Source organism: Amia ocellicauda, chromosome 3, assembly GCF_036373705.1.
Source record: "Amia ocellicauda isolate fAmiCal2 chromosome 3, fAmiCal2.hap1, whole genome shotgun sequence".
NCBI lineage: Eukaryota > Metazoa > Chordata > Actinopteri > Amiiformes > Amiidae > Amia > Amia ocellicauda.
This window is the reverse complement of record NC_089852.1, coordinates 8,494,173-8,513,706: the sequence shown is the minus strand read 5'-3', so window position 1 is coordinate 8,513,706 and position 19,534 is coordinate 8,494,173. Positions and strand designations below refer to the sequence as shown.

The window sequence follows — 19,534 nt, the reverse complement described above, 5'->3', positions numbered from 1 at the left end:
TGCCTCCTTTCATTGGACAAAGTGCACAGAAAAAAAGGGAAAGAAAGCTGCTTTTTTTGGGCTGCAATTGTCATTAGCTTTTGAGGCACTTTCACTTTTTTTTTTTCCCACAATCGCTTTTCACTCATGTCTTCCCCCCTTTTTTCCCCACCAACGCACCGACTTCACATTTTAAGAATCTGCTCCTTTTAATGAGAGCCGGATCCCCCGTCATGTCTCTTCTCGCTTCTTCTCTAGATTTGCAATGAAGATCTGCAATGAGTGTTGTTTACCCAGCAGGTGGATATGACGTCAGGGACTTGGAACATCAAAAAATAACAACATCCAAATCCGCGGTTCCCCTTCTCTTTCCAGGCGCATTCAAATGTAATTTCATCACCGGCAGCTCGGTTTCACATGCGAGACACTGGTGCTGCTGAGAAACTGTGGATTTGAGCTCAGAAACGGTGCTTTCCGTGTCTCCTGCACAGATTCCCGGTGGCTGTTCAAGTTAGTCCCCCCAGCGGAGTAATCTTGTTATTTACTGTGTGGTTGTTGCATGCTTTCTTGGTACACAAGATCGCATGTGCACTTGATTGTTACAACAAGCACAGAAATGTATCTTCTGCGTTGATCAACCATTTTCCTAACCGGTAAGTTTGCTAATTATATCGCTGTATTGCTCCTCCTTTGTGCTAGCTCCGTGGTCGCATGCTCTTTGGAGTTTGTTGCTCTTCTCTTTTTGTTGTTCTTGTTTTTGAGGGCGAAACAAACAAACAAACAAACAACAAAAACAAATTTGCATGCAGCAGTGCCGACTGGCTGGCGATGTGCTCTTCTTGCACAGATCCAGGGGCGATATTTCCCCGGTGTGTGCCAATGGTGGCACGACTATTGATCTGCTACTTTTGTGTGTGTGTGTGTGTGTGTGTGTGTGTGTATGGAAGTTAGCAAGTTGGGGCACAATTGTGCTGCCCTGTCGGGTGGAAAACGGAGTGAATGCTCTTAAAAGAGTGTCATCGAGGCATGTAGGAAGTGAAATTGACACTTATGAAAAGGCATGCATGTTGCGGCACTGAAACTTGCAAACTTTTGCAGTGCTGGACGGAGATGGCAAGTTTGTAAGGGCTGTGATTTACTTTTGGACTGTAGCACAGAGTCAGTGGTATTTCTCATGGGTTCACTTTGAAAGCGCATATGCGTCTGTGGAATATAGTTCTTACGTTTCCTAAAGGCAATGCTTTTATATTATTTAAACGTGAAAACATTATAGCAACTCTTCTACATAGACGTCTTTATAGGAAGCATTTAGTGAAGCAGGACATCATTGCTAGGCGAGCAGTAAGAAAACCCCTATTGTTGACTACATAAAAACATACTAAATATATTCATACACAAACCCATTTTGAATCCCTCATTTTACATTCATCTTGGACCACATCTGTCTTTTTTATATTCCCCTCTTTGCATTTCTTCCATTTAAAACAAGTGTGCAATGTGCAGTATATCAATGTTGTCGCTCTTGCAAACAGGGCGGTTGCTCTGGGGAAAATGGATCAGGTTGCGACTGGAGTGTTTGCTACTGTTTTAGGAAGTTGCTACAGTGTTATTCTCTCTGATATTATATTGTGTATTATATTCAATGAAAGCACATCACTTTTAGGCTATACCCGTTTCCTTTATGTCATTCCAATGATGTATATGTTCAGTATTGCACATGAAAAAAAGTGTTAATAGTGCACTCCTATCTGTGGCAGTTCTCGCTGTTTCAGTTTTAATTCGTCGTGATATATACTGTATAAATGAAGTGTGTATCTGCTTGTATCTTATACTGCTCAGAAAGAGACACAAGAAAAACTTTAGAAGACGTTTATGTCTGTATTGATTTAGTTGTGTTGTGAAGCTTTTTCAACTGTTTTAAGAGCTTGTTGTAAGATGCCATTGAGCATAAAAAGCTTGAACAACATAAAGGCCCCCCTTTTAAAATCTTAGCACACACCTTGAATGTGTCTCACAATATTGGGGAGTTGTTCTCTATGCCATTTAAGTTAAAGGGGTGTATTAACAATATTCGGATGATTTTTAAGTCTTAGGTTTTTAATGACAGACATATTGCTGGTTGAGACCAAAAGAATGGTACAGTATTACAAATTCAACTTTTTTTTTAACACTCCTTTATTTTGCTGCAGCATATTAGGAATTTTACAGTGCATTTTTAGATGTGATATCGGATACCTCCAATGCTTAACAGTGTGAAAAGGTGAATATTTTTAGACAACTGCTCTTTTTAAAATGTTGTGGAATATTCTTCTCTCACAGGTTTTCGGTGTCTTCAGACTTCATTTACACATTTGTATCAGTGACAGAAAGGCTTGGAATGAAGTCATTTCACAATACAATTGAAAGGAGAACAACAAGAAACCTATACAGGCTGATGAACTTTGTTTAGAGTGGTTTAAGCACATTGCATAATATAAGTGTATTTAAGGTAGTTTCATTTAACCCAAATATAAGATAATGAGACTACTTAAGGTAGCCTCAACATATATTTTGATCTTTCCTCATGCATATCATGTTAACTTTTCTATTAAGGCATTGTAAAACCATAAAACCAAATAATATATAATATTTAAAATTAGTTTATTAACCTTAAAAGAAATTCTAAAGAAAACCTACTGCAATGAAGAGCAGGTTTTGAAATTACAACATTCAGCTTTCCAAGAATAAAATGGAAGAACTTGTACATTTACAATAAAATATCTAAATAGGACAGGTATTAAACAATGCTTGAAAGCGGTAGCAGAAATGTTAGCCAACTATCTTAACACCCTGAATGACCCAATGTGAAATTTGAAAAAACACACACATATAATAATATAATATCTTTCAAGATAAACGAGAACCATACCAAGTATCCTCTGCTTTAGCAGCACTAGGTTTAAACCATATTGAAAAAACAGGCAACTGCGGCTTTAACATCTTGCATTGGCAGAATTCCTTTTTCCTTGGTCTTTGGATTAGTCATTGTCTGAGAAAAAACACTTTTTTTTTAGGAGAAGTAAAGTAAACAGCCTCCAACAAGCGAACCTTGACAACCCAGATTAAGGAAAACATTGGAGATCAAACAAAGCTGCTGCTGGGCTGTTGTCATGAGCTGCCTCTCTGAAAGCTCGAGACTATTTGAACAGGCAGTGGGGTTTGTGTGCTCACTTATGCAGAAATGGACCTTCGCAAATGCTGACCCATGTTTAAAAGCAAGGGTGAACTTTCTTTAAAACTTTCCAGCTCTTGTGTTTAACACAGGCAGTGCTGTACGATCACCTTTCAGCACTGATTCCTTAACATGAAACATGTTTGACAAGAGACCAGGGAACAGATGCATTGTGTTCTCTCCCCGGACATGCATTCCTGCAGCTAGGACTACTCTCTTTACATACAGAAGCTAAGTTGTGTTTTGACTCTTCTCCTATTGACATTGTACCTTTAGGCTCAGTACTAACTAGACGGGAGTGATGGCCATCTTGGATTAATATTTCTGATATATATCGAGAACAAAACAAAAAAACAGGTTTTCCCTTACTGCTATTGATTCCAATTTAGATGTATGTGTATTTACCTACACATTTATATAGTTTTGTTAAGTGTGCATCTGTGTGAAGGATTATTTGAAATAATTATATTGCTGCAGCCTCAAGTGCATTTATATTACTCTGCTCGTTTTCATTCAGACTGAAGTTACAGTTTCTATTAAAGCGATATTTTCACGTTCAGGAAGTTGGTACTTTTATTTATTTATTTATTTATTTATTTTTTAATATATATTATTTTCAAATACTGTTAAATCAATAATACAATTAATGCTTGACATGAGCAGCCAGTGTTTATTCTTCATGTTGTTGTGTATTTAATAGATGGCTGTGTTGCATTATGATGCATATGTATCTACAACCTGAACACATTGTTTAGCTTATTTTATTGACTTGAAGACCCGAAGGTCAGGAAACTATAAAATAAAAATCTCGGTAATCAAATTTCCCAAAACTAAAAGAAAATAAAGACGTAGTATGACTGAAGGTCACCGAATTTAATAAACATAAGACTGTGTCTCAGAGTACACAGCTGTCTACTCTTGCGGTGGATCTAGAGACTAGTGTGGCATGGCAGCTTTGAGCCCGACAATAGTTGTAGCGTTGAATGCGAGTGGAATACGATGGAGGTGATGCGATTAAGTCTTCTCCGCCTGGTCACAAAACTGTCATGACCTGGCTGTATATTTTCCAAGTTTAGTATGAATGATGTTTTAATCTGGTTACATGGGAGGATAGTGTTCTCTCTCTCTCTGCACTATTTCCATCTTAAGTCTCTATCGTTGAGACCCAAATTATTCAAATTTGATGGTGAATTTTATTTGTATTTATCTTAACTTTTAAGTTATTGTTATTTTTTTTGTGTGCATTTGTGGTGGCAGGGTTTCGCCCAAGACATGATGTTGCAAACAATAGGGTTGTTTATAATATTCTTTTTGGAGATGTAGCTGTGAAACTCTAGGATGTTGTCACAGCTGTGAATAGGCTGGTAATGATCGGTGATAGATTGAATCTGTTTTTATGTTCCTTCTTACTTTACTTAAATACTCAGTAGTTTAGCAGGTTAGATGCATTGCACATTAAAAATCAAGTGGTAGCTCTCTGTCCTATTACAGTCTAGTATCGGCACAGGAAGAGGGGCTGCTTTTAAAGTTTAATAGTGTAAACTGTGCCAACTCCTTACCTGGTTCTTAGGTCTTTGTTTTCAGGGTTACTGTTAATGCCAAGGGAAATTACATACTGTAATTTTGTTTGTCTGAAATGATTTAATATACCCCAGAAGAAGCAAAAATATATTTTTGTATTCTGTGCCTGATCCTTGCTACTATTTTACAATATAAGATTTTAACAAGGTCTTTTGTGTTAGTTGTACTGTTTTTTTGGTGCATATAGACATTATGATTACCCTTTCTCTTTCCCCCCTCCTTTTTAATATATTGATCTATTTTTAACTTGATTATAATAGCCTAGCTAAGTGTACTGTTTCATTGTTATTTTTTCTTCCCTTTTTTAACAGCTGTTCTCTCTATATGTTGCACGTTGACGTGCTGTGCTCTCCATGAACCGGAGCCAGCCTTCGAACCCGAGGCACATAGCGATTGGACAGGGAAGTAAAGAACTACAGGTGAGGACAGTGTGTGTTTCCTGTCTCTGTGAAGCCTGCAAATCACAACACTTGCTCAGGACACTAATGTGCAAAATACATAAATCACCATTGATTGCAAAGTCTGGTACCAGTTTGATCTTATTAATTCTCAGTCTTAGTGCTGAACGTTATAAGGAAATGACTGGTAATTATCTTCTTAAATTCAAATGAAAAGTATAAAATATTGAGTTTGCTGATGCAATATCTCCATTTTGTAATTTTTAGTTCTTCAGTATTAATAAGTATTTAAGATGTACTAGGCTGGAAATGTGAAGGGTTTTCATATTCTGGATCATCAATGAAGCAAAAAGTATCAGTAGGCTATGTCTGTACACCAAAGTGCTTTTTCTTTCCAAATAGAAATTTCTTTACACAGTAATTTTTGTAGTGTTATTTTTAATAACACAATAAGTAAACATAAATTTAATCAGTATTTTATTTCTGATGTATGTCTTGCTTTAGGATAATTGCTTTTTAAATTGATAAATACAAATATATACATTTAAACTTACTTAATCACTTGTAATGCGTTTAGTTTGTAAAAAGGGGAAAAAACACTTTCTTTCCAGAAAGGCATTTAAAAAGTATTGTAAAATACAGAATAGCTGCCTAGGTTTTCAGTATTTATATCTTAATGCAATACAGCCACATCTGTACCAGGCTGGTGGTTTGAGAACGTGGCAGTGAGGGACTCTTTGTGTGTGGGAGTATTGAACGCTGTGGGTCAGACGTACTGAAGGAGTGAAATCTGTTTCACAATTAGAATTAAACCACTCATAATGAGAAGGCATGCATTCATGCACATCCACGTTTCTCTTCTATTTTAAGCAGCTTTTAGTTTTGATTTTCCTTACCAGACCAAAGGTAGCTCTATCCATTATTTATAAAAGATCAATGCTACATATTTAGGAATACGTAAATATTATGAGGATGATAATTTCAAATACACTGTGGGGGTAAAACATGGTTGTGCAGGGTGCCTTTGTCTATAAAGGAAATCAAGCCTGTCTCTTTTGGTAACACTTGTGTTATGCTCTTAAAGCATTCAAATGAATTGGTTGTTTTCAAGATTTGAGGTTTCATTCATAAAAGAATACAGATTTGGCTGCAATGCATACACCTTATGTACTTTTACCATAAAAAGATCACAATGAAGTCAGATCATAATCGCTCTTGGGCAGATACAGTTGTGGGTAGTCAGTACCAGAAGGGCAGAGTTGTTGCAAAGCTCTCTGACTTGGCTTGAACCCCTGCACAGGGATCATCTTCCTGATCTTGCATACAGACTGTGGAGAATTGCTGATTGGATTAGATGTAGATTAGATGTTAAAATGGGGAATTGTTACAGATCCTTTATCACCAGCTGTGTGGCTGGCAGATGACTGCAGATGAGACCTGGGCTTCCATTTCCACTGATCCGGCCCTCGCTGTCCCAGGAGGCTTTAGACAAGTTCAAAATTAGAAGTGTTATTGATGAAAGGAGGAATGCATGAAGACCTAAAACATCTCCTTATTTGTAATTCTTAACAACTCAAATAAAGTAGTGGAGTACTATGAACCACACTTCAAAAGGAAAATTGTTCTGCTTTCAGAAACTGCAATAGTGCTATCCATAACAAAGACAGATTTGTTTTTATAGCGCTGCTTACTATAAAGCATTTCTAGATGACAGCTAAAACAATAAAGAACACCATAATATACTGATTCAGTCATTCAAGATAATTGAAGGATTTGCCTTCTTGAACAAACATGTTTTCTCTCTTGAGTTGGAGACCTTGCTAGTTTGAATCTGAGATCTGTCTTGCAGGATTCTCAGGGGCTAATGCTATAAAAGCTGATTATATTGTCTGACATTCTGGGAGGAGTCCGACCACAGGGATGGGAGGCAGATATGGGTCAGGTGACTTCAGCTGATAAGCCAGAATTGAACACTCGATATAGAGAGATTTGTTTCCAGTAGGCAGGCATACATTTAAGAGCTGTATCACTGTTGAATAAATTATACATTTGTAACAGCTGAAAACCAAAGACTGATCAGTTAAATGGTCCTTGTTTTTGCACAGCATGATAAGCTGATTATAAATGAGGCTGGCATTGGGTGCCAATGACTTAAAGGTTTCTGGGAAGAGTACATTAACAGGGTACTGACAGTCCTAATTATAGATCTGGTGTTAGAGAGATGTACGATTTTTCTTTGCTGATCGATCGGCTTCTCAAATGGCACTTTCTCTCAATAAAGACTTCCCATCCTGTGACAGTGTAGCCTCTGAGCCAAGGGGGAGCCTAGGCTCTGTCTGCTGCGCTATGGCATTTTTTTTGTTGCTTGTTTTTATTATTGTAATTACTCACCTATCTGCAGCTACAAATGAAGTTAGTTAAAAATCCTCTGCTTTGCCATATGTTGCTATCTGTGTATTCAGCTGGCAGTCTAAGCCCGTACACCTGTATCTCCCAGCTGTCCAGTTTAGTGTGCGATGACCCCCTAGATGGAAGTTTATCCAGGATAAACCTCCTTTCCCAGTCTTTAGTGACTGTCCACTGAGTCAGAGTGTTTGTTTTCATTTTAAATGCGATCAGTCTTATAGTTCTGGAAAGTAACCTCTTTGACCAAAGTGAAAGATCTGAAGTAACTAAGTGAAACCCTGCTGTGCAAGCAACTGTCCAAATATATTTTAGCTAAGTGTGTACTTTGTGACCAAAGGTAAACACTTAAAAGACTGATATCTTACAAGATGTATTATTATCACTGTAACGTTAAATACACATCAAAGTGTTTGTATATTACTTCAGATATGTAGGAGGGCAGTAAAGGAATGCTCCGTTCAAAACACTTTATTTCTCAACCTTGGTTTTATGAATAAAGTCTAAAGCCAGCTTTTACCAGCGACATCATGAGCTGTTTTGAGCAATGTCCACATTAATGCTGTAACGTATCTCTTGAGAAAGCAGTCTACACCTTAATTACCGTAAAGGAACTATATTTATTGTGTCTGCACCATTACTGTAGCTTGAGAATTGTGCCTACACTTTGTCATAGTCTGCAAACTTTGTTTTCAGACGAATAATTTCATACTGCACATTAAGCTCTACACAGGATCCTTATTACTATGCACTCATCTTGGTATTGTTCATTTCTGACCTGAAATTGTAACCAGTTTCACACATGAAAGTCACTTTTTTTCAAGTGTATTATTAGTCACTTTAGCAAGTACTGATTTGGCTGCAATATAACATTTTAAATACAAAATGTAGATGCCACTTTCAATGGAATGTGAGTAAGAATTTGTTACTCTGTGTAAAAGCTTGAATTGTCTACCTTGCAAGAAAACATGTTTGATATGTTTGGCTGTATGTTAATAACAATGAAGAACTAGGTGTGATTGGTAATGATCCTCAGTGATGTCAACAGATGCAGGAAGTTGTAGGAGTGCAAGTTTCAAAGCTCGAGAAATGAACTGTGCATTATTTAAAAACATCATATGCTGCCAGACTTTATCTATTTATTTATCTAGCTAGCTATATGTGTGTATGTGTATGTATGTATATATATTTAACTATAGATATTTTTTTAAATGCACCTTATAGACCAAGACACAGTTGTGTGCTTAGGTTTTTTTAAATTTTTAATTATTATTTTTTAACGGATACCCGCCTTGACAAGAGTCTTACGTGGCGTAGTCGGTTTTCTTCATGTGAATTCTAAAGAGGGACGTGTTGCTTTGATCACATTTCTGTACAGTGCTTTAGCTTAGCAATGTATCTCTCAATGTGATATGCCATCAGAATTCCAAGCTCTGAGTCTGAGTGCAGGATGGCCTCACTTTGATACATGGTGTATTGATTATAGCAGTAGTGCAAATTTGATGCCAGATTTTTAAATGTTTGTTCTTCTTCCATTTTTATAGGTTGGGGAGAGTTTCCTTTTTGTCTACAAACCAATATCTGATATTTGAAACTAACATCTGTTTAGTGATTCTAAATTAAACATTACTTAAGAGATGACAAGTACATTTTAATTTAATTGAGTATGTTAATGATTTTGCTGTATGCATTATTTACAGTTTGTTTTATACAAAGTTTAATTCAAAGCTTCATAAGCAGTCGTGACTGTAATGTCTCAATAAATTAGACCATAGTCTATATACAGTTAGCTCACTGGTTTGAGTCTTGGTCAAATAGGTTTTTCCAAATCAACCCTGTGTTTCTTCTGTATTGAATATATCTTATTAGACATGCCATAATAGGATACATATAATCATTAGGCGAAGTCACATTGCTACGTTAGACTTCTTCCTTTCTTACAGCTTGTAAAGAAGATTCAACACTGGAGGTTATTGCTTCAGCTGTGTCGTCTTTATTCAATGATCGTCAGTAAATGAGCATAGACACATAACTGCAGTTGCTCTAATTCCCATAGAGCATAGCATAAACAATAATAACCAAAATATACTTAATAAAACAAATGTTACAACGAAGGACGTGCAATATGAGGTCGAGTGATAAAGTGCAGCTTTTGTACAACACGCCAGACCCAGTTCGTTTTCTGATCATGTTGGCTCTTCTAATATTAGAACAGTTTTAATTGTACATTCAAGTCGGTTAATTTGTCAAATTCCATGGAGACCAAGCAGAGTATATTATACATTATTATTATTATTATTATTATTATTATTATTATTATTATTATTTTTTTTTTTTTGTCATTTAGCTGATGCTCTTATCCAGGGCGAATTACATTTGTACCCATTTATACAGCTGGGCATTTTCCTGGAGCAATCTAAGTGAAGTATCTTGCTCAAGGGTACAACAGCACTGCTCCACCTGGGATTTGAACCCACAACCTTCCAGTCATGAATACAAGTATATCACTTTTCTTAAACCCCATTCAATAATTATACTTCTGGCATGACAAAATCAAAACTTTGCCCTTCCTGACAATTAAAAATTCCAAATCAAATATTAGGTGGTGACTTCTGTTTGACAGATGATCCTCTCATTGGTGTAATGCAAACCTACCTTCCAGTTCTGTCTTTTTAATGTCATTGCTATATGGGCCCGCATGCATGTATACATATTGTCTAAATATATTTTTTCTGTAACACTGGCAATTGCACTGTATTTCATGAAAGAAGAATTATCAACAAATAATATTTGAATTCCTTACTAATATTTAGATGATGTAGTGTTAGTTTGTTACAGTGTATGTTGCTTTCCTTGTAATGCACTTGTTAGCTCATTGTACTAGAATCTATGCTTACTGTATTTTGTACTGATGGTATTACTGCAACTTAAAATGTTTCTTGCCTAACCTGTAGGTCGCCCTGGATAAGGGTGTCTACTAAGAAATAAATAATAATAATGATTAGTAAATGAAATCTCTGCAGTTTCCACTTTCCTAAAATGCTCCCAGCAGACTCGTCCTTCTGTCACTGCCAGATTACGTCACTCGGAGGGAGCAACCCAGCCCTGTAGAAATCCCTCTCTTGTCTCTCTCTTTCAGGGGTTTCAGGGGGTGGGTTGCTAGCTGTGATGTATTCTGGCAGTGACAGAAAGGCAAGTCTGCAACAGAATGGAGACAGTCTGCAGGGTTTTATTTATTTATTAATAATTCAGACTACAGCCCACAAATGCCATACAACAGACAAAAAATACATCCTCCTACTAGAAAGGAAATAGAATATTTTTATAAATGTTTTCATTTAACCTGTGGTACTGGATTTTCTCTTTTCTTTTTTTAACATTTTTAACAAATTCTAAGAAAGGAAACCTGAAGGTAACGGAGGTATAGGATTTCTTGACTTTTAAACTTCCCCAAATACGTTGCTATTCAAGCATTTGTGTTTTTATAAAGAGTATGAAAAGTCGGGTGTGTCCGTTTCCCCACCACATATGTAGGTGGCGTGACATTGTTGTTTTGTTTATTTGCTTCAGTAAGTAGTTTTCTTCAGGGAATTGTGGTCTTTTGTGTATTTCCTTTATTACACTGCCCCAGCTAAAATTAAAATTTAGTCGGTGAGTATTATGCAGAAAAGACTTCAAATATACAACGTTGGACATTGTTAAGTAATGTCTAGGTAATGATTCTTTTTATAAAAAAAAAAAAGTTCAAGAAATAGTGTTTGGGATCAAACACTGTGTGAATTTAACATGAAATGTAGATGTTCAGAACAAACTGAAAACATGATTTTCATGAATTGGGATTTTCCCCATCTTCCAGTTTAAAGTCTCTACACAAAAATAAAATCATACTGAATTGATGACTGTTAAATCATATTTTTATTTTATTTATTTTTTTAGAAACTGAGCAAAGGGATCATAAACTTTCTCTAGTTTCATTTGCTGAACATGATGACTAAGGAGATCAATAAACTCCCAAGTGTGTCTGCTAAATGTTCTAGATCAGTTGCTGATGTTTCATAATGAACCTAGTTTGTCTTATAGTGGCTGAATGGTATTTGCAAAGTACAGGTTAGTTTTCACTGCTTTAATTTGCCGGGTCAGTTTGGTGATTTATAATTTATGGGTACTTTTTTGTCAGCATTATATACAGCTGTTAGTGTGTATTGAAATGCTAATCTGAAAATGAGAGCAGTTTATGAACCTGAAAACATTATCATTATTTTTGGAACCACTTTTTAAATTATTTATTATTTCTTTTAGTACTTAATGGCAAAATTAGATTGTTATGGAGAGAGCAGCTATAAAGGCCCTGCAACTACTACAGCTGGCAAAACCCCTTTCTGTCTCTGACTGAGTTTGTTTCTGGCACTCGAAGAACTTTATGCTAATATGAGCACAGTATGTTTCTTATACTCCCATTTCTAGGTGTCAGTTTTTACAAAGCATTGTCTACCTAAGCTTCCTATCTAATATAGTGGGTTGCAGTTTTCTGTTTGTTTTCTTCATGTAAATTGTCTACATTTCCTGCTATGCGAGATATTTACCTGAAATGTGGTACGAATTGGCCAAGTTAAAAGGTTGTTCAACAAGGTTGTTAAAAGGTTGAACAACAACAACAGTCATAATAATAACAATACAAATAGTTCATGCTTAATATTTATGATTGTGGTGGTAACATTAGTAGTTTGGTTCTCTGAATTGAAGCTATCTTGTCTTATTGATTAAACTTAGAACCCCCACCTCTCATTTTTGTTATTTTTTGTTTTCATAGCTTTAGCGCTAGTTGTAACTGCCAACTGTGTGTATCACACCCTTTTAAAATAACCTCAGGCACTGCAATATTTAATTTGTGTTTATTGTATCCACACCCTTGTTTCTGTGTACCTGGGCTGCTTTTTTAAGGCCCTTCCTCAAGTAAGCACCACACCTTTTCTGCAGGGGAAGCTGTTGCTTTCTTAGCACCAATGGTGCCATCAAGTCATCAGTCACATGTTCATCTCTTAAAACAGGAACAGAAATCTTTTTCTACAGCAAAGCTGCCACACTCATCTGGGTGATCTGTTTGCGCTGTAGCAAACATCTGTTTCTTTTATGTCTGCATGTTGTCTTATTTTTCTATGTATTTTTTTTAATTTGGAATTGATATTCAGGGTGTGCCTGTATTTGTATGTGTATGTATCGCTCACAGCTACACTGCTTATACTAACACAGGTGAGGTGAGGACAGCATACATATGTCCTCCTGATTGTGCATCCACAGATTGCTCACCCGTACCCTGTAGATCAATTACATATGTAAAACAATTTAAATATGCTATCTACAATGATAAATGTAACTCTTGATTTTTCCACTCAAGGTAATTTGCCTCTTTATCCGTTTATTTAAAATATATTTCCATAGTGCTTTTCGTCTCATAGAAGTCATTTTAAGTTTTACAGGTAGTAAAGTGCAGCAGTCTTTATAGTGTTGTGTGGCATTTATTCTAGGTTTCAAGTCATTGGAGAATAATATTTAATTTAAGTATTACTAATTCACTATACATAAACTTCTGAATTTTTGAGTGAAACTGCTTTTAAAATGAAGGTAGCATATACATTTCAAACTTGCAAACTTTTTTCCAAAAAAATTGTTTCCCAGCATTTTTTTGTGTGCCAGTTTTGATTCATGATTTATAATACAATATCTGTATTGTCTGGATAACATTTAAAATTAAAATAAATTACTTAATTAAGGAAAACTTAACTTCCACCCTCAATAACGTGACTTAATCTGCACATAGGAGACCTCACAAAATGTTTTCCATTGAAGGAAATCACATGATCAAGCTGCATCCATTTGCAGGAGTTGATGGAACCACAGTGTTTAAGCTTTCAGTATAGCAAGCTATATTTCATCCGCAAATCTTCACTTCATAGTGGACGAGTGAAAGCTTCTATACTTCTGTTGAGCTGACATTGATTATTGTCTGTCGTTTCAAGTTCCCTTTCACCTGTAAGTTATTTTCTATAACTACAGATGACCTAGATGAAATAAACAAAATATCCAACTAACTATTTGGGTCCTAGGATGTTATAACAAATGTATGAATAGTACAACTATATAATTACTTATTTGATATATTGCTCAATTAAAAAAAATGTGTATTCACACTGAGTACGATGTGGCCTAGTTCATTATCACATATGGCTGCTTGCCATACAAAGTAGAGGTAGTCATTTCATATTAAGTATTTAAAAGATCCATTGCTTACATTCTTTTAGGCGTATCCACATGGAATGTAAAGCAATTTCTATCTTTGAATGCATTACTGACTTAGAAATAAATATTTTGTTTAATTTGAGTTAAAACCTGTTACTTGGCACTCATAGCCTAGCAACAGATCACAAGCAATGTGAGGTGTTCGGTTTCTAAATCCATAAAGGGGTTTAAATAATACTGTAGGGTATCGGCAACCCATAATTCTGAAATTTGTCTCGCTGTCAAACAATGTAATAAATCTGGTGAGTTAAAAAATATCCTACTGTAATTTGATGCCAGTCTCTTATGTTTTAAGTCAAGCAATGAATACAAGGTACATTACTGTACATGGTGTATGCTGCTTCTCTTAGCAGGAAATTACATATTAACCCATCTAAACCTGGACAATTTGTGAGGAAAAACTAGTATTTCAACAGCATACATCTTTCACATTTGTTTTGAGTACCTTATCTTTCCTGAACTTGCTTTACTACATTAATTCATTTTTTACTTTAAATATCATAAAACTGTAAACCCCACCATACATTTTGTGAACTGTTTAGGTGCTGTGAATGACAGACAAATTAGGATGATGGAGATATGAGGGAAAGTGAAACCTTATCTTTGAATGTCTTTCACTTACAAACATGTTCAGTAGATGAACAGTACTAGTAACTTAAGGTGCATTAAAAAAAAAAGTACCTCCTTAAAAATCAATGTTGATTTTGCTATGGATGTGTGGTTTGCAAGGTACAGTGCCTTGCAAACGTATTCATCCCCCTTGGCATTTTTCCTACTTTGTTGCATTACAACCTGTAATTTAAATGAATTTTTATTTGGATTTCATGTAATGGACATACACAAAATGGTGAAGTGAAATGAAAACAATATGGAAAAGTGGTGCGTGCATATGCACTCACCCCCTTTGCTATGAAACCCCTAATCTTGTGCAACCAATTTCCTTCAGAAGTCACATAATTAGTTAAATAAAGTCCACCTGTGTCACATGATCTGTCACATGATCTCAGTATATATATATATATACCTGTTTTGAAAGGCCCCAGAGTCTGCAACACCACTGAGCAAGCGGCACCACCAAGCAAGTGGCACCATGAAGACCAAGGAGCTCTCCAAACAGGTCAGGGACAAAGTTGTGGAGAAGAACAGATCAGGGTTGGGTTATAAAAACATATCTGAAACTTTGAACACCCCACGGAGCACCATTAAATCCATTATTAAAAAATGGAAAGAATATGGCACCACAACAAACCTGCCAAGAGAGGGCCACCCACCAAAACTCATGGACCAGGCAAGGTGGGCATTAATCAGAGGCAACAAAGAGACCAAAGATAACCCTGAAGGAGGTGCAAAACTCTACAGCGGAGATTGGAGTATCGGTCCATAGGACCACTTTAAACCACTTTAAAGCTGGGCTTTACTGAAGAGTGGCCAGATGAAACTAAAATTTAGCTTTTTGGCCATCAAGGAAAATGCACAAACGCCACACCTCTCATTACCCCGAGAACACCATCCCCACAGTGAAGCATGGTGGTGGCAGCATCATGCTGTGGGGATGTTATTCATCAGCAGGGACTGGGAAACTGGTCAGAATTGAAGGAATGATGGATGGCGCTAAATACAGGGAAATTCATGAGGGGAAACCTGTTTCAGTCTCCCAGAGATTTGAGACTAGTACGGAGGTTCACCTTCCAGCAGGACAATGACCCTAAGCATACTGCTAATGCAACGCTCAAGTGGTTTAAGGGGAAACATTTAAATGTCTTGGAGTGGCCTAATCAAAGCCCAGACCTCAATCCAATTGAGAATCTGTGGTTTGACTTAAAGATTGCTGTACACCAGCGGAACCCATCCAACTTGAATGAGCTGGAGCAGTTTTGCCTTGAAGAATGGGCAAAAATCCCAGTGGCTAGATGTGCCAAGCTTATACAGACGTACCCCAAGAGACTTGCAGCTGTAACTTCTGCAAAAGGTGGCTCTACAAAGTATTGACTTTGGGGGGGTGAATAGTTATGCACGCTCAAGTTTTCTGTTTTTTTGTCTTATTTCTTGTTAGTTACACATTAAAACATATTTTGCATCTTCAAAGTGGTAGGCATGTTGTGTAAATCAAATCATACAAACCCCCCAAAAATCCATTTTAATTCCAGGTTGTAAGGCAACAAAATAGGAAAAATGCCAAGGGGGGTGAATACTTTTGCAATGCACTGTACATGCCTTAGTGATCTGTAAGATTACCTTTTAGTAAGAGATAACTGCTTTAACCTTATGTTGTTGTAATAAGGAATTCGCCAGCAAATGAATTTATCCTAAATTAAATTGTTTTCAGTTGGGTTTAAGTTCTAAAATATCCCACAGTATTTGTTGAAGAATCTTCCCTTATTTATTCTGCCCAAACAGGGATGGTTTTATTCTCTGAACTGTACATAACTTCTGACCCTTTTCCTTACATACAATCAATATTGGTAAGTAGTACATTTGTTCTGAAGGATCTGTGTATTTTTCACATTCTGAAGGACCAGTTCTGGATGATTTCTAAATATACATCTAAATGATGTCACTGACACCGACTTTAAAGCCTTCTTCTTCTTCTTCCTCTTCTTCTTCCTCTTCTTCTTCTTCTTCCTCTTCCTCTTCCTCTTCTTCTTCCTCTTCATTAAAATCTAACTTGGTGTATAAAATAATCAAGCTGTGTATAGTAGTCAATAATAGTAATTATAACAAGCTTGATAAATCACACACATACTGGTTTCAAGTTCATGCAAATGTGTATTATCAGTAAGGAAAAGGGCTAGCATAACTGTTGTGCACTGCAGTTGACACGTATTTATGTCTCTTAAATGTCATTCTACCACTGAAAGGATCATGTAGTATAACTATAATTACAAATACTGCCCACTGAAGTTGGGAACTCATCCAAAATGCTAAAACACTGTTACAGTAAGAGGTGGCTTCTTATCGCACCAACTAATCAGCTTTTAATGCTCAAAGTTGGTGTCAGTGATGTGAACTAGGTGGTGCTGAAAAGAGAGTTTAAATGACACAGTTCAGAGTTTAACATTTGCATATTCATAAATAATCTAAATCTGATGTGAGAAAAACTACATGAGAGGGTATAGAAGAACAGAGAAACTTACATTTTTAAAAATAACTGACACTTTTTTTTAGTTTTTGACATTTTTAGGAAAAGTGGTTATCACTTTTTTTTTTATACTGCCTAGTTCAGAACCCCACTTACAAGAGGGGACTTTCAGTGTTATTTAGGCTACCTACATACTGGTGTGTGTGTCTGGTAATAGATGACTGTGTTTCCCATGCTTGCATGTAGTCATATAGAGTATACACACTTGTGTACAGATTTACTCTTCCGTGGCTTTCTGACAGTCTCGCTGTTTGTAGCATGTACAGTATAATTTGGCTGACAGCAATAACTGGCAGCAGAAATAACCAAATTATTTAGTCATGGGTTTTTAACGGCCACAACAGCAAATGGATGTTAAGTAAATGATGCAATTTATTCCCTTCCTTCTCATTGCCAGCCTGCCTGCCACAGGAAGGCTGCCAGCTTTAAATAAGTGGTACCCAGATGGTATTCACATGACGCCCACTTGGTTACAAAATCATCACAGGGAATAACTCAACTGCCACAACAAGCAATAGGTCAATTGAGCAGGAATGCCTGTTGCTTCAATGTTTTGCATATGCAAATCTGTTAATGTTGTGTCATTTCTGTAAACGCAGGAAGGTTCTATCTCTGGGGTCCTAAATGAATTGGAAAGCAGCCCAGTTAATGGGGAGCTCGGAGAACCACGGTTTTGAATGTACGGCTGCAGCTTGCTTCCTCTGTGCTAACACATTGCTTCCTGGATGCTCTCATTTTCTCTCCCAGTTGAAGCTGTCTTGAGGAAGTGGCTCCGATAGGCTCCTTCAGTAATGGGATAGACCAGCTAGGTTTTAGATGGCTAGATGAAGTGCTTTTCCACTTTCTTGAAAATGCATCTCTTTATTGCACGTGGACGGCGATGTATTGTGCCAAAGCTCTTTTCTTTTGCCTCTCTGTCTGCCACACTTTTACACTCAGTCTCATCAGCTACAGATGTGGCACACAGTCATCTTGGAAAAGTCGTGAACTGTGTCGTCTGTGCAGTTTAACAGCCAACAGCTGCTGCAGCAGACTGGGGGAAGCAACAATGTGGAACTCATTTTCAAAGAATAAATAAATAAATAAATACAAACAAGACTGAGCACAGACTGTTGCTGTGGTTCGTAAAACTGGGTGGTGGGGTGGGGAACTTTAGCTGACACATAATATACACCAACATTTTATTCAACTTGAATGTCTTCTTTTTTTAAAAACATAAACCACTATGTAAATATATATATGTTGTGTTTTATGTTTGGCACAGGAAGTCTTAATAATTCAATGTGTTGTTAAGGTCTTTATCTGTAAAACATTTGTTCAGCAAATTGCCCCCAAATAACATATTTTACAACATTTAAAATTATTTTGGTCAATTTGTACTCAATGCAGTATTTTTTCCTTAAGTATATTGTTGTGAAGAAAAACCACGTCTTCTTAGTTATTTCCTTTTTTTGCTATTATTCCAGAGTCAGTGTCAGTCTAAAAAATGACAATGTTTTGGTCAAGCAGCAGCTTTGCAATATGATGTAATAATACAAATCAATAACAGTTTGTTGCAAAACAAAGTGAGCTGCTAATGAGTAAAAGTTTAAGAACTGAAAATATGATACTAAACTAAACACTATGTATCATTTAAAAATATTTGGGAAGGTTGTCCTGCAAGCTGCTTCATTGCCAATACCTTATTTATGTGCCTGTTTGTACTTAATTTCAGATGTACCAAACAAAAGCTAAAAGAAAGTCAATTAATAGTATACATGCATGGTTATTTGGTGGCTCGTACTTCATACTTTGCAGTTGTGAAACTAGAGCATTGTTTGATTAAGTAAGTTTGTGGTTTTCTTTTGGCTTTGGTACAGCTGAACAATCAAGAGTTTATTGTATTGGTTAGCAAAACAAAGGTCTTCCTTGTGTTGATTTGAGATTGCTTTGTGTAAAGGTACCTGGCATAAATGTGTAGGATTTTTTTTCAAATTAAACTGAGGGCATGAGTAACTTCTTGTTGTTTAATACATATAAATGCAGTTGAAAAATATACTGATAAAAATAAAAATAAGTGTTAATAGACGGCTTGAATTAACTTGACACCATTTTGTGCCCTTCATTTAATTAAGGGGGGTAGGTGTGAAGATGACACATTTAATCTTGTCTGATTTGTTTTTTTTTAAAGCCATCTTATTCCGGTAATTTTCTTTGTCATGCCTTCCATTTGTTGACACTCAGACCTGTATTTGCCTAGTCCAGTTAAAAACATTCAACAGGTAAAGTTCAAGGTCAGCTTTGAACAGATCAGCTTCTCACAACATCTGTGCCACCATGTCCTTTAATCAGCAAAGTACATTTTATCTAGAAAACATTAATTGTTACAATAATTAGACATTCAAGTCCCCTAATATTTTAAACATGCCAGTATTTGCTGTTCCTAAAGATGCCCATGGGATATTTCACTGCCCTTTATTTTAGTATAAGGTTAGAAAGCATTTCCAAGGGAGAAGGAGGTCCAATTTATCTGTATAATTTTAAGAA

At 36.3% G+C, this 19,534-nt stretch overlaps 1 protein-coding gene across 7 annotated transcripts in view; it reads left to right on the top strand.

The window, feature by feature from the left end:
* The first annotated feature begins 138 nt into the window (after positions 1-138).
* Positions 139-19,534, top strand: part of foxp1b (forkhead box P1b) — a 179,232-nt gene continuing 159,836 nt past the window's right edge. For 3 of the 7 annotated variants that reach the window (XM_066698039.1, XM_066698035.1, XM_066698036.1), the window contains exons 1-2: positions 140-632; positions 5,083-5,190. The gene's annotated coding sequence lies outside the window, so the exon portion shown is untranslated. Of the gene's footprint in view, positions 633-5,082; positions 5,191-19,534 lie in introns of all 7 variants that reach the window. The other 4 variants (XM_066698043.1, XM_066698042.1, XM_066698041.1 and 1 more) reach the window with 3 other exon arrangements.